Raw genomic sequence first — 15,185 nt, forward strand, 5'->3', positions numbered from 1 at the left:
TTATGACCAGCTGAATGACTGAAAGTTCAAAAACAAGGCCCAGAATAACACCATGCTTCTGTATTCAAAACACATAATCGGAAGTAAACAATTAAAACTCCTTTCACTCCCATTCTAGCTCCATAGTTCAGTGAGCTTATTAGTCTGCAAAAATAAATATGTTAAGGCATTAGAGATAATTGAAATCTTGACAATTCACAGGAGTAATACCTACGAGGTCACTTTTTTGTTTTCAGCATAACTTTAAGCAGAAGTCAGTCCTTCTTTATAGGGTCTTGTTTGAAGCACAACGATATCAACTATTAAGACAAAACAGCTTGAAAGCAAGCTTACCTATTAAAAGTAGATGATCAACTAGTTTTCCATGAGTTTTTCCTTAATACACGGGGGATTATCAGAAACACTGAGGCCCTTTAGCCAGCTTGCAGTGTACTGCTCTCTTCCCAAGTCTAAGCATGCTTGGCATGAGCCAGAAAACAACATAGCTATCAGAAGCCCAAGGCAAATAAGTGCCAAAGCACCACTAGCACACACTACTCTTTATTTGACCCAAAACGAGAGGCCAGCTTTAGAAGAAACACAAATTAAGCTACAACAGTGTTTAACGGAGTCACATGCCTGTTCTTCAGGCCGAACGAGGAAGGAAACAAGCGTCACCTTGTGCCGACTGTGCTGCTTCCTCTCCCCTTTGCAAGCCAAACTCACCTTCGTAGAGGAAGCACTATTCCACCAGCGCCAGAACCATTAACGCTCACACCGCCTCGAGGAGAGCGGGGCCACCATGAGGAGGGCCCGCAGCTCTGGGGCAGCCCCGCAAGCCCACCCAGAGAGCACGGCGCTGCTCTCCAAGGGGAGCCACTCGCGAAGGGGAAGAAGAGCGACCGCAGGTTTTCGGCTGGGGGCGCTTTTTGGGCAGCCCGGTCAGCCTACTCTGTCAGGGGAAGAGGCGGACTGCCGGACCGCTCCCACCCAGCCGGCGCACCCCCCGAGGCCCCACAGCCTCCCACCGCACAGGGGCCTGCGGACACGGCTACGCGGCCAGCAACCAGGCCCAGCCTCACACGCCCACCAAGCAACGCGCCCCTGCCCAGCCCTACTCACCGCCAACAGGCGCAAGGAGCGGCGGGGCTGCACAGCACAGCCCGGCACCGGGACGGAGGACGGGCACGGGCACCGCCACCTGCCGGAGCAGCCCGCGGAACCTGGCCCCCCTCACCGACAGCCAAACCCGGAACTGCCTGCTGAGGGCAGGAAATAGCCTGGCCGGTGGGCGGTGCCACGCATGCGCAGGCCCAGTGGCATAGATAAGACGGGGTTTGGGGGCACGGGAGTGGGTTCCGAGGTGGTGGTGTGGATGGGGGTGTAGTATCAGTCTGCCTCACAGGGCAAGTTGGAGTAGGGTCTTTGTGTGAGGGTCTTCTCGGGGCTGCTGGTTTGGGGGGAGCAGGTGGCATGCTCAGGTCTCAGTGTAAAGAAGCTTGCCTTGGATCTCAGTGTGTGCTTGGGGCAGATGTAAAGGCATCTGCGTGTAGTTGTTGTGAGAGCCACAGGGAGGGCCTTGGCTGCTTTTTCTCCTTGCTTTAAAAGCAGTCAAGTACCTTTATAATTGTAGGTAGACTGTAATCTAAAATCTATAGTATGGTAGGCCTTGCTAGCTGGGGAAGGGCTGACCTCTTCAGGGGTGCTTCTTCAGAATTGGGTGGGAAATAAAACCTGGGGCTGTCAGGGTTCTGAGTATATGTGCAGACACGTGCTGCAGGCTTGGCTGAGATCCTGGCATCTTAGAAAACCTGGTTAAAGCTGTTTACTGTGAAGGAGTATGGCTGACAAAAAAAAAATAATCAGGGTTTAAGGAAGGGAAGCTAATAAAGGATGGGGGGAGGAGGAGCTAAAAAATCAGTAGATATTCGTGTGAACACTGATACATTTATACATTCCCTGGTAACCTGACTTGAACTACTACAAGGTAGTACAGAAAGCCTGAGTGATATTTTGCCAAGGGCATGAAATGTGTGTTTGCCAACTGATGAAGAAAAATAAATCCAACTGGAATCTCTGGGGCTTAGCAGACAACCAATACAAATGTCCCTTGTTTCAAAACCTGTCTTTTTTTTTTTAATTTACCTTTCAAATGGCAACTTAATTTAGCTCATGCCTGATCTTCCTATAAAGTCTTTACCTCAGAAATTTTCCCAGGTGCTAAAGAATATTAAAATTTTCTCTAGTACCACTTCTCAAGTCTTGCTCTGAACCTCTGCTGCTCTCACTGTTTCAGAGAACACAGAGAGGTGTACAGAGAGGTGGTAATTTTCAGATCCTACATAAAAAAACCTAAGGTTTGCCTCTAGATTTCTTATGGTTTGTTTCAACCTACAAGATCCATGTGGAGCACTTCAGTGGCATGTAGCAAACTAGTTAACACATTTCTTTGTTATTGCTACATACATATAAGCCTAAAGTCACATCCCCAGAACTGCAGGGGACATCTTTTTCCTTCCCTAGTGAATCCTATTCTCTAAAGTGTAAGCTTAATGTAAAGGATTACTTAATTATGTTCTCATTTGGTTATCCATCTGTGCTTCTCTCTTCATCAGCTCCTTGCTATCCTCCTAGGACTGTCTATTCCCTTTCTCTGTAGCCTTGCTTTTGTCAGCTTGTGCCCCTGAGGACAGCAACAGTGGGCTTCTCTGCTTCCCTACCTTTACTATCTACCCTGATCTCAAGGTGATCAGTTCTTAGGATTTGTACACCAGCGTATGCCTGCTACCTGCTGCCTTAAGACGTGAGTGGAGCATGGCTGGGTGGCTGGTAACAGCAAGAAGAGCTATTCGCATTCTCACCATTTCCCTTGGCAGAGCAGCATCATTCAGCACTGGTCTAGTGGAGGTTGGCCCTGCCATTGGCAGGGGGTTGGAACTAGATGGTCTTTGAGGTCACTTCCAACCCAAACAATTCAGTGATTTCTCTGAACAGTCTCTCAGGCTTCCCATCTGCCATGCCATCCCTAGCTCTGCCCTATAGATGTGACCCTACCATACCTTCCTTATCCTTCCATAGTCCGTTGGTTTTGTTCATCGCTGCATGTGAAGTTGCTACGGGAAGCGGCTCTTTCACACAGGTTCTGTGTGCTTCCACAGCTTGAAAATTCGTTATGGTCATCGCTAATGGAAAACTCTTAACATTCAGCTAACAGGCTCCCCCATGTTGCATATTCTCCAGGAGGTCAGAGAATACATGATGTACTATTCTACACTTAGTGGAACTTCTTGCACTTTTTCTGGCTGCTTCCAAATTCTGAGCAACCTCCTGTGTCTGTTGCCATTTAGCAAAGCCGGCATCATTATCTAAACTATTTCTATTATGCATGTTCTCAGACAAATGCCCTTTCTTCTGTGAGCATATTCAATTCTGCCTGTCCTTGTTAGTATGCTAATGTGTGGGGTATGATTTTTCCCCAGTCATCCTTTAGGTTTTCCTTTCTAATTAGTAGTAGATGCAAAATGCTTTATGTGCACTGAATGTTGTTGCTAGCAATTAGACAAAATGTTAATTCCTTTTTAGGTTTCATTGAGTAGCATGGCTGATGATTTCTTAAAACCTCATAGTCGTAATATTTAAAATCCCAGTGTTTTTCTGTTGCTTCTCAAAGCAGTATTTCTGTGATATGTTTTTTCAATATTTTTCCTAATGACCTCTTCTGTTGAGTATTAAATCATTTACTAGCCATGGAAATCTGATTTTTATGTATCTGCTACGATCGGGTGATTTTAGTGTTGCTTTTTTTTTAAACCTGCAAATCTTGAGCTGTCTAATCTTAATAGTTTTTAAGTGACTAGGAGTTTAAACTGGATCTACTTCCATAGTAACCAAGCTGCATCAAGTTTTACCGAAGGATGGACATCTGAACTTAGAAGACTGAATCCCATCTTTTAACAAAGCAGTTACATCTTCAGATTCTCTCCTTTTTAGTGTGAACAACAAAGGATCCTGCTCAACATTGGGACCTAAGAAGGAAAATTACTCATATGGATGTTGATGTATGAGAAAGCCTCTGAGAAGCCTGAAAGACTGCAGTGAAGATATTTGCTGAGGAAGACATTATTGTAGAGGTTGCGAAACATGTAATTGATGAAAAGGCTTTAAAAATACCCAAATGCCAACCCTCTCCCCAGCCCCCCCAAAAAACCCCAACCCCCAAACAAAGGACTCTCTTTCTCTTGGCTGAATTAAACTATGCAGTGTACTGGATGTGCAAATCAAGAGTAAGGATACAAAATAACAGCAACTGAAACCTTTCAGAGGCTGATAACTGTTTGTAGAGAAAGAAGAAAACTGCCGTGGAGAGGAGTTTTGAGGTCTTTGTGAGCTGCATTTCTGGTAACTTCATTTGTCTTCTGTACATAAGTCTGAGGGGACTGAACCCCCTTGGCAGCTTTGCTTATGCTTCACAGAGACTGCAGTACCCATGTACCTGTCACAGCTCTCTTCAAAACTTCCTTGGTTAGATCTTGCCACGTTTCTACAAGCTGGGGAGTACATGGCACACAATGTATTTTGGGTTTATGTTTTATGCAATGTTCCCATTGGAACTATTTTCCAGTGAAATAGGAAACAAGATTCTGTGATGCCAGGAATTACATTTAGCTAGTATTTAGCACCATTTTCGTTTTCACAGGCAAGGCTTTGAGACAGTTTATGAAGCTATACACTGTAGCAGATAAGCACCCTATGGTTTTGTTTTCCATTTTTGTTCTTGCTTGACACATGTTCATACTTCCTACATGGATTCTGGTAGAATTTGTACCAAAACAGACAGATACCCCATACCAGCTGGTTCTGAACATAAGTGCTGATTGCTACAGAGTAAGCATTGAAGGTGACAAGGGAAGAGCCACATGGCTTAGGTATTGTATTATCATCCTATTACCTTATTGCTGATGAAGTCCTCACTTCTTCAAAGCAGGGGTTCAGTGCTGGACTTTGCTACTCAGGATTGCTTTACTTTGCTATGCGAAGAGAGCTGCTGCCAGTCATTTTCCTGTGTCTGTTTGGAGTGCCAAGATATTTATCCACAAGCATCTCTGCCTGAACCAGCAGGCAGAGTCTGCTGGCTACGTTTCCTCCAGATTAAATCTTTGCCTTGTTACTGATGTGTCAGCTGCCTCGTAGGTATGAGTGCATAAATTGACAACTGCCTGTGCCCCTGCAGTGGGCAATGTTTTTGATGTATGCAGGGGTGGTGGTGAGAGGCATTTCTGATACTGCTCTCAGCTGTTGTTTAAGCCTGTTCCTTTCAGACTGCACAGTTTAGATGTTTACTGTTTCTGTCTTTTCTTGTCTCTCTCTCATCTCCTCCCTTGAGCTGAACAAGTAAGCCTTTGCAACCCTTCCAGGAGCATGAATGGGCTGAAATGTGTTCAACAAGTAGATTGTTTGACTCATCTGATGTCTTGTGAACTGTTTCTGAAAGAAGAAACAAGGGGTATCAAGCACAGGGTCCTCTGCAAGCTTAAATAGAAGTTGTCCCCCTACTTCAAGCTCTGTGCAGTGAGGAACTGCTTCTTTCTTTCTGTACAGGGAATCCCTGTTTAATTCTTCATGGAGGTTTTGTAAGTGAGGAAGACTGATTGGTTTTGAGGCCTTTTTTGCAAGGTGAACTGTGATAGCTGTTAAGGAGCAAGAGTGAATGACAAGAGATTTGCATATTTGAGTATTTGCTTAGCATGCTGGCTCTTGTCTGCCCGGTTAGGTGGCCAGATTAAAGTGCGGGTGGGCTGATTCATACCATCTGTAGGACCATTGCCAGAATGTGGCCTACTGAGTGATGAGGGGAACAAGAGATCTGTCCTGGGTGGTTGAATTTTAGCTAATCTTAAGCATCTCCTTTAGAAAAATGTGAATAGCTTTAATATGGAGGTTCATACAGAATGAGTATGGAGTCAGATATTTTGCAGCCCAGGTGTCAGTGTTTCAGAATTTAGCTAGCATTGTTCATTTCAGATTCTTACATGAATAGACTATCCATTTTACCTGCACACATGACAGGATAATCAATATTCTGATTATCTTTTCTCAGGAAGTCACAGTGCAGGCACACAGTATACCTGTGTCACAATGTTCTGTCAGGCAAACAGACGGCTGCTTGCACCTCTCTGCCTCCTCTGCCACCGTGTTTTGAAAGGACAAGGAAGCCCAGTAAAGTGCAGAGGAACATGAGGCCCTGACCCTGATGTTGACTGCTCCATCTAGAACAGCATATTTTGCCATGTGCTGCACAAAGCCCATGAGAAAGCAGCAGAGGTAGTGGTTTCTCTGGAGATATTAATGAGATCAGGCATAAAAATATGAGATAGGTTTAATACTCCATCCTATTCCAGCTATGCTCAGGAGAAATAGGTTTCCTGGTTTTGCATCCAGCAAGCATTTTACCAGCTTATACACCAGCCATCCCATGGAAGTCAGCTGAGTGCTTGGGAATGTTTCTGGGCGGGTGTGGTTTGTAAGCCTTGAACACCTCTGCGTGTGTCCAGTGCTGCTGGAAGGGTGCTGTGACAGCGGTTGTGCAAAACCAACCCGGGGTTTGGAGTTGCATGATAGACTTTTGAAGATGATGGGTGATAGCCAGAAAAATAATGCTCGGTGTTTTTAATTAAGACTTGTAAGGAGATGAACGTTTTAAAATCAACTTTGCCTCTTTTTTTTCAGAGAAGATTGGCAGGACCGGAGCTGTATAACAGCTTAAAGAAATGTAATTTGGAGTTACTCTCCTTATTGAATAAGCCTCTCATATATCATCACTGGTATTTTAATTTTTTTTTTCCCCAAGATTTTCTGTTTTTCCTAAAATGCCGTTATTTCCACAGGCTGGCTGCGCGGCCCGTCCTTTCCCTCTGCCCTGGGGCCGGGGCGATGCCGCGCCGTGCCCGGCAGGTGGCAGCAGGCGGCCGTCCAGCCCGCCCCGGCCCGGCCCAGCCCAGCCGGTTTGGGCTGTAGTCTCTCTCTGCAGGTTGCTGCTGTCCCTTAGGGACTGCTTCTGCCTCTGCTGCGGTTTTGTTGCCGTCTTAACCTCAGTTCGGCCTTGCAAATCATTAGTTCCTTCAGTACTCAGTGTTAAACACCTTGTGTTTTTTAAAATCTCACTGCCTTGTTTCTTTGCTTCAACATAACAGTTGGCAAGAAACAATAATAATCATCTTTGTGCTCCTTTAAAAACATGTAATTCTTGTTTATAAAAACATACAGACTTCAGTAAAATGGAATTACTATCTGATTTCCCCCCCCTCGACTCCCATAGTTTATTCCAAGATATCGAACCTTATTTTTCAGCCCTTCAGTCAGGTCAGACTGAGATGTGGCTTGAGCAGAAGATCAGAAGTGTATTCACATATAGTTTGCAGAATGTGCAGCAAACTGATGGATGTTTTTCTGGATTGATTTGGTGCTTTATTGTGCTACCATCTTAACCAATTTTCTTGGCTTAATTGAAGTGGTTAAAATGAATCTTAATCTTGGCTTTCTGAATCCACTTAGCTGTAACAACATGCTGTCAATTAGAGCTTAAGTAATGGTTATCCGGCAGTTCAGTGGCTGAAGGTCCTACCTGGGCCATTATTATTTGAAAAGGAAGGTAATGGTTCTTGTTCAACCTGGGGTTGTTATAAATGAACTGAGAAAACAGAGGTTTAAGCAAATTCTCCCAGGAGAATTCTTTATTAATCTCTATAACTGGCAGCTGCCTGTCGCAGAGGGTAGGCTGTTTGACTGTGCCGTGTACGTACCTGCTTTGTGCAGTTTCTGAGACAAAGCAGCAGATGTCCAGAACAGCCCTGATTATAAACCCTTTTTTCCCCCATAATGCATAACTGATTTTTATTTTTTTCCTCCCTGGGCTTTTTGTTCTCATATGAAGACCCAGGATCTCCCATGGGACTGCAGGTATGTGGCTGGGTTAGTTCCCACCCATCCTACACCCATACTGGGACCAGTCAAAACATCCCACAGATTGTGGCACTGGCAAGTACTGATTATTCTCATGAACTTGTCAGTATAATTTTGAGAGAGAAAAATGTTACAAAGCTAAGTATTCCCTTTAGAAATTTATTTGTATGTCATAAAGCTACCTTAGTTTGTTTGGTTTGAATATGATGTGATGAAATGTGGGATGAGAGAGGATATTTGGATGTGACAAAGCCTCCAGAAAGTATCTTTTATTGTACCAAACAGAAATAGCCCATTATTTTATTTAACTCGTCTGATTTCTGTTGCCACCTCTCAAGCTAAGGGGGTGGTGATCAGCAGGCAGAGGAGTTGAAAGACCTGAAGCCAGAATTGTCCCTGGCTTTCAAATGCTGCATCCTTTATTTCTTTAACAAAGTCCTTGTAGTGCCAGGCTTTCCAAATGCATGCTCTTTTTTTTTTTTCTTTTTTAAGGTCTAAAAATATATAGGATGCAACCCATTTACTTCAAAACCTATAAAATCTATTCATAGTCTACAGGTGGGATAACACTGGCACAAAAAACAGAATATGAAAAACTATGTGTGTTTAATTCACCTCAAGGTTAGTGCAGTTTGGGAGGGGAAATAGGTTTGTGGTTGACATTACCTTTTGCTTTAAGTGTTGTTTTTAGAAGGCACTTAGGAACGGTTGAACCTGTGCCAGGATCTGGCTTCGATAGCAGGGGCAGGCATAAAGGATCCACCACTCCAGCATCTCCTGCATCTTCTAGGAGTTCAGGGAGGCACATCACAGAGTCACAAAGTAGGAAAGCAGGAGAACATGGGCAGATGCGTAGGACAGCTCAGCTCTCAACACCTGGAGTTGCACCCACAGACAATTTGACAACAAGAGTAACCTCTCCTCCTGTGGGCATGGGGTGTAAAGGTGGCTTAGTCATGGCCAAACAACCCACCCAAATTGGCATCGCTGGTCTGTTGTTAAGACGGTTTGCACACAAGACTTTGTATGAGTGTGTGCCTCTACATGATCAGTGTGCCATCCTTAAAGACTGCACTCATTCCACCTTCCTCTCATAGCCTTCCTCTGATGACGCTTTACCATGGTTGATGTACTCCTCTGGCAGGAGGGACAGGGCCTCTCCTAGTGTTGCTTTGAACTGTGCAGACAACTGCCAAAGAGAGTTTTCTGCAGGTAGCTTTTCTAGCTCCACATAAAACTAGTCCCAGGCTTCTGGAGCTGTTGCACTGCTTGTTGGCATCAGGTTATTTTCATTCTGTTAGGCAATGTCTATAACAGGGCCTCATTTCAGTTATGCTGTATGTGGTCAATGATATGAATCATAGAATCACAGAATGCTTTAGGTTGGAAGGGACCTCAGAGACCATCCAGTTCGAACCCCCCTGCCATGGGCAGGGTACCCTCACTAGACCAGGTTGCCCAAAGCCCCATCTAACCTGGCCTTAAACGCCTTCAGAGATGGGGCTCCCACAACCTCTCTTGGCAACCAGTTCCAGTGCCTCACTACCCTCATAGTAAAGAGTTTCTTCTTAATGTTTAACTTGTTTGTGGAAAGCTTGTACTTTATGCTGAACTCCCTTCAAAAGTTTCAGGTTGGTTGCTGTCTGTGTTTAGTGGGACAGCTAATATGTGGGGAACCCTTCTTCAGGCTGCTCTAGAAGTCCCCTGGGATGCTTAGATAATGTAGAAAACAGGCTGCATATTACCTCCTGCAGCTTTCTCAAAGGGACAAGGGGTACTTTGAGAGAGTACAGGATATACTCTGGGAATTGAGATGTCCTTTAGGTTTGTAAAGTGTTTGAAGAATTTGTAGATCCTGGACCTGAGTTGGGCCACATACAAAGCTGTGGTAAAACTCTGCTCCCTCACCTTACGGTTTTTACCTTGGAAGTACCAGATACTCTGCTTGTGGTAATAAGATGAAAACAAGGTGGGGCAGGCTCAGGCCAGATCTGAACAAGAGGTAGACATGCCCATATGGATTGTTTGGATTAGTGTATCCAGCATTTTCAAAATGTTTTCCTCTTTCTACCTATTCAGAAGCAGAGATGAAAATTAAACCAAATGCACATTTGTGACCGATGACAGCACAAAACTTGCAGAAATATTTCTTGCCATTTGATTTAAAAGTCAATAGATTAACCCCCCCAAAAAAAAAACCAAACCCAACCAACCACCTGCCAGTACAATTAACCTCTAAATGAGGCTGTCCTCCTCTAATAGGAATGAGTCTGTGTTTCTAATTGCTTGTTGTCACATCTCCACCTCTTTGCTTGATGTACCTCTGGTAAGGTTATAAAAGCATTTTAATACAGAGTTATGCATGTGATTACATGAGACAAATGAAAGTAAGGGGTGCTCTGAATGTGAGTGATGGTAGCACATGGTGATTTTTAGCTGTTGGTCTGATTTGTGGCTGGAGCTGTTGGAGATCAGACGTGGCATGTCAGGCTGCCTGCACTCTGAAACTCTGTCTCATGCCTGTGTTGCTACAAATGACATCTGTTTCAATAACCTGCAGCCAATGTTCCCCATGAGTTTCTGTAATTGCTATTGGCAACTGACACAGCCAGATTATGTCTAGAAGTAGATGCTCCTGCTGATTTCAATTTAGGCAAGGCATGAATCCACAAACAAGAAGCCACAAAAGGTTGGAAGGAGTCAGCTCTTAACTGATTCACAGTCTAGTAAGAGTGGACTGAGAACAAATCACATGGACTTTTCTTTGCATACAGATGACCAGTTCCTTACCAAAGACCTTCTCTGTTCATTCTGGGGATATGTCAAATGCTCTCTGACTAAGAATAAGGGACTGGTCCCTATATCCTTTCTGCTGCTTTCAATTCAAAACCAAATGGCACCCACCATGCTAAATTCCTTTTGCCATTATAAAACTGGGCTGGGTGGACCTTTGGTTTGACCTAGTACTGCTGTTCTTTTATAGAAAAAAATAATTTAAAATTTACTGGCTTGCAAACTTGTCTACAAATGGGGAGCATTCCTGATGCAACAGAAGCCAAGTGAGAACATCTTGTTGTTTAGTGCTGTGGAAGGACAGTGTAAGCTGGAAATACAAAGAAAAGGTGACAGACCCTAAGAGAAAAGTGAAGATGGGCTTGCAGGAGAGAACCACTGGAGACAGGAGGCTACATGAAGAAGAGTGGTTGTACTGCCTCCAGAATGGAGAACACATTATGTGTGGTCGGGTGTCATCTCTGTGCACAGGGGTCCAAAAAAATGTTTGTGTCACTGCTTAAAGTTACATGGTGACCTCTTACACATTTTCAGTCACGCACATGCATTTAATTTGCAGAGCCTTTTACCTCTACAAGTTTAATTAGGATTCTTGTAGTAGCTCACCTCATCTAGTGAACTCCCTTAAAAGAGACTGCCTGACCTTTCCAGTTCAACCTTCTATTTCCTCATCAAAACCCAAATGTGGTGGTTTCCTTTTCTTCCCAGTTCAAGTGCCTCTTAGCTCCACCTCTTCCCTGGCTCACAGAGCTGCTGGTCTGCATGACCATATTGGTTTGTGGGGCAGTGATTTTATGCAACAAGCTATGCGTGTCCCTCACTTCAGTGGCAGGGACTTGTCCAACCTGTTCCCTCTGAACCTGGTACTCTTCACTTGAATCCTAGCTGCTGCCACCCTGGTAAAGCAATGTATTTAGGGAAAGCAACAACTAAACTACTCCACATAGTCCCTGAGGTTGTTCTTAAAGGCACAGCACTTGTTTGAAGTGTACACCCTTCCTGTGTGTTTCCCAGGTTGAGAGACTCTAGACTTTTGGTTTGGAAATTCATCTGATCCTCCAATGCAGAGGATCACAAAGAAATACTACACCATGCTTTTTATGTCTGAAAGTTTCATTTGGACAGTAATTGTAAAGTAAAATTCTGATTCAGAGGAAGGCATGTCAAATTGTTTGTAATCCTCATTTCCTAGCCAATGTTTTGAATTTATCCATGCTATTCATATGGAGATAAGCAGAAAAACTGAGAAATTGTTGTTACTGTTTTTTTCTTTTTTTTTTTTTCCTTGCTCCCTTGGGCCTAATGATTGTTATGGGGGAAAATGTGCATTTTTCTTTGTAGTGAATAATTTATAAAATTGCCAGTGCATCTCATTTTTCTGATTTCCTAATTCTGGCAGTTGGTAACCCGAAAGATGTTCTATGAAAGGCCATTTTGTCTCCTGTGGCCTCATACAGTGGTCAGCTGCTGCTTCCTGGCAGTTGCATAGCAGCAACTTTCTGACAACTTCTACTCAGAATCTGTAATTTTCTTTCTCTACCACTTAAACTCTTTCCTTCTTCCTTTCTCTTTAGCTCTTTAGCTAGTAAGGAGCTATACCATACAATATGTATCATATCAAAGACATTTTATTTGCCATCTGAGGGTGCATGGTATTTTTATAACACAGATACCTCTGCTGTAGCTGTAAGAGTTTGAAGGCTTCACATGGCTTTGCATACATGAGGAAAACATTCTTTGGCATCAGATGTGCAACATACTACGCTGTTGAGAACTAGGATTAAAAGGTTTGCCCTGCCATCTGTCAGGCTGTCGTTTTCAATAAATGCTATGTCATAGAGATGTTTTTATGGCACAGACATTAGCTAAAAGTGGGATGCACACGTCATCCCAGGAGTATAGTTCTGAAATTATTTTTTTAAAAAAGGTAACAAAAAGTGTAGTATTATTAAAAAAAATAGAGTTTATTTTGTTTTGGGTTTTTCTTTTCCACAGTTGTGGGAGAGAAAATTGGCCAGAATCTGAGAACTTCAGTGGAAACTATGTACTGGACAGTGAGCAACCAACTCTCTTCTTGACCTGGTTGGGTGTCATACACATAATACATGAGCCATATGAGACTGTCAGCATATTGATGCAGGCTTTGGTCTTTTTTCTGTGTTTACATATGCTCCTTACTGTGAAGGCCACAATCCAATTAAAATAATTGTACACCACTCTTCCTGCTACTTTGCACCTAAGAGGACAAAAGCATTTCAGATACTCTGTCGCTGGAGGGTTATTTCTTGCAGGAACTTATTCGGACTCCTTAAAGCTACAGTTTATAATGGTGTTTTCTTGGCCATGTATTGGAGATGCAGCAGAAATTCCAGGAGAAACTGTGACCTTTAATGATAAAGTGCTACCCCTGGAAAATGATAATATCACTGTGAGCAATTCCTCTGAAACTCGTGTGAATATATGTGGTCTCTGCAAGGAAGTTCAGGATTTTCAACAAGATTTGACCTGCTATGCCTAAATCCCTCCATCTCCCAGTAACACCTTTATCAGATATAAGAAGTTCATGATATATTCCAGAATTGTTCATCTGGGCTTTTTCTGTATGTGTTAATGCAAATCAAGAGTCCCTCAGCAATGCAAGTGCACTGGCAGATGTGTGCCCAGAAATCTGGGCCCTTAAGAGATTGAGTTTCTGAAGGCTGACTTTTTGGCTTGCAAACAACTCCAGCCAGAAAATGAGCACCAAGATGATAGAAAGCTGTGCTTTGCAGTTCTCAAGAACCAAGGCAAGAATAGCAGAGATTTTCTGGGTTGCTCTTGTGAACACAGGGGTCTGTATTCTCCTAAAACACTTGTTCTACCTACAGTTTTTTATGTCAACCTTTTATGCAGACTCGATGTATGAAAGCTATGTCTGTGTGTGTGTGTGCTTTTTTAGTCTATTTGCTGCTGCCAGTGCTGCCTTATGTAACTTGCAGTATGATAAGGATCCCTTCAGACAACAGCAACCCAACCATGAAATCAGGATCTTTTGATCCTGTTTCAAGGAAGCGCTTGTTTTCCTTCTTCTGTCATTGTATTATGTTGTCCTTTCTCTTGCGGTGTCATTGAAGCCATGCAGTCATAAGTACAATTGCATAATATGTTAGATAATGCACTCAGTCATTAATAAAGGGGATAAATAGTTGATCATTGTGCTGCTGTCTCTGTCACATACTTTAGGTTCCACACCAGGGACAAATTTAGACCACTTGGAGCTAAATGAGACATTCTGGAAAATGTGGTGGCAAGATTTCATGCCAAAAAACACCATGGACTGTGTAGCATGCTGCAGGTGCTATGGGTGTGCAACAAGAGGAAGGGTATTTGCCGGCACCTCCAGTAACAAAACATGGATTGAGGTTTCCTACTTGTGTTTTTGATCAGGAGGGAAAATTTGAATATCTGGGGATTTTTATATAAAATATGGATTAAATAATTCTGGGTGTATAGTTCTACTTCCTGGACATGGATAGGTCCTAAGTCTATGTGGAATCATGAAAATCATGAAGTCATTAAAAGGTATGGGACTGAGAGGGATCTTAAGAGTCCGTTACTCAGGTTCAAGTGTAACCATATCTTTCCAGACTGTTTCTTGTCTAGCCTGTTTTTTAAAACCTTCTCTGACGGTTATTTCATAGTCCCCTCCAGTGCTCAATTATCTGTCCTTTTGTAATGTCTGTTGTGATGTCTAACCTAAATTTCCACCTAAGTTTCCACTTTGTGTAATTTGATGCAATTACGTTTGCTTCTTACGCAAAGGTCATGGCATCAAGGATTCTTTTTGTCCTTGCAGAAGCCTTTCTTCTCTTTGAAGACCACTGTGCTGTTTCCTCTCATTTCTCACATCCCTAGACAAAACAATCTGCTGTCTCTCAGTCTTGATTTTTTATCTCCTTGGTTCTGTGTAAGAGAAGAAAAACAGTTTTCTTTTCCCATTTCTCTGGCTAGCTGCATGTTGAGAATATTAAGCACATTTCACCTTTTCTGTTCAATAATCATTCAGTATAATTTTCTGAGTGGGCCCAGGACCCATCTAACAAAGATGAGACAGATGCAGAAATTGCTCCAAAATCACAGGAAAAGAAAGTAGGACATACAAGCTTTGAATATAGGGGTTTAGTTTACTGCCTAAGATGTGTGTAATGTGAAAAGAAGTGCAAGGGGTGTCTCAGAGGGAGGTAACTTCTGCATGAGCACTGAAATGGTTCTCTCTCCCATCCCTCTCCTATCTCTTGTGATGTTTTTTTTAAGAACCATTGTGGTTCTAGCAACATTTCTGTGAGAGAGTTATGGTTAAAGTACAAAAAGTTACAGCCACAGAAAGTTAGCCTGCAAATCTGTTATAAAGAATAAGAGGAAAATACTGCTCTTGACCTTGTGATGAAAAACCATAATGGTTTTTCTTTTTGGAA

The sequence above is a fragment of the Gallinula chloropus genome (genome assembly GCF_964237585.1).
Source record: "Gallinula chloropus genome assembly, chromosome: 7".
Classification (NCBI taxonomy): Eukaryota; Metazoa; Chordata; class Aves; order Gruiformes; family Rallidae; genus Gallinula; species Gallinula chloropus.